Genomic DNA, 536 nt, shown 5'->3' with positions numbered 1-536 from the left:
GAAACAGACACAAAGCTCCCAAACTCATTCTATGAAGCAAACATCATCCTGATACCAAAACGAGGTAAAGACATCACCAAAAAAGAAAACTACAAGCCAATATCCTTCATGAATATAGATGCAAAAATCCTCAATAAAATACTAGCAGGCCGAGCCCGGGGTGCACTCGGGAGAGTGCGGCGCTGGGAGCGCAGTGACGCTCCTGCTACAGTTTCAGATCCTATATAGGAATGGCTGGTACGCTCACTGGCTGAGCGTGGGGTGGGCAACACCATACCAGGGGTTGTGATCCCCTTACTGGTCACGAAAAAGACAAAATTAAATTAAATTAAATTAAATTTAAAAATACTAGCAAACAGAATACAACAACACATACGTAAAATTATTCATCACAATCAAGTGGGATTCATCCCAGGGATGCAAGGTTGGTTCAATGTATGCAAATCAATAAATGTTATACACCATATTGATACAATCAAACACAAGGGCCACATGATCATCTCTATAGATGCTGAAAAAGCATTTGATAAAATTCA

Source organism: Galeopterus variegatus, unplaced genomic scaffold (assembly GCF_000696425.1).
Source record: "Galeopterus variegatus unplaced genomic scaffold, G_variegatus-3.0.2 Scaffold4900, whole genome shotgun sequence".
In the NCBI taxonomy this organism is placed as follows: Eukaryota; Metazoa; Chordata; class Mammalia; order Dermoptera; family Cynocephalidae; genus Galeopterus; species Galeopterus variegatus.
Note: the sequence above shows the minus strand (reverse complement) of the source record.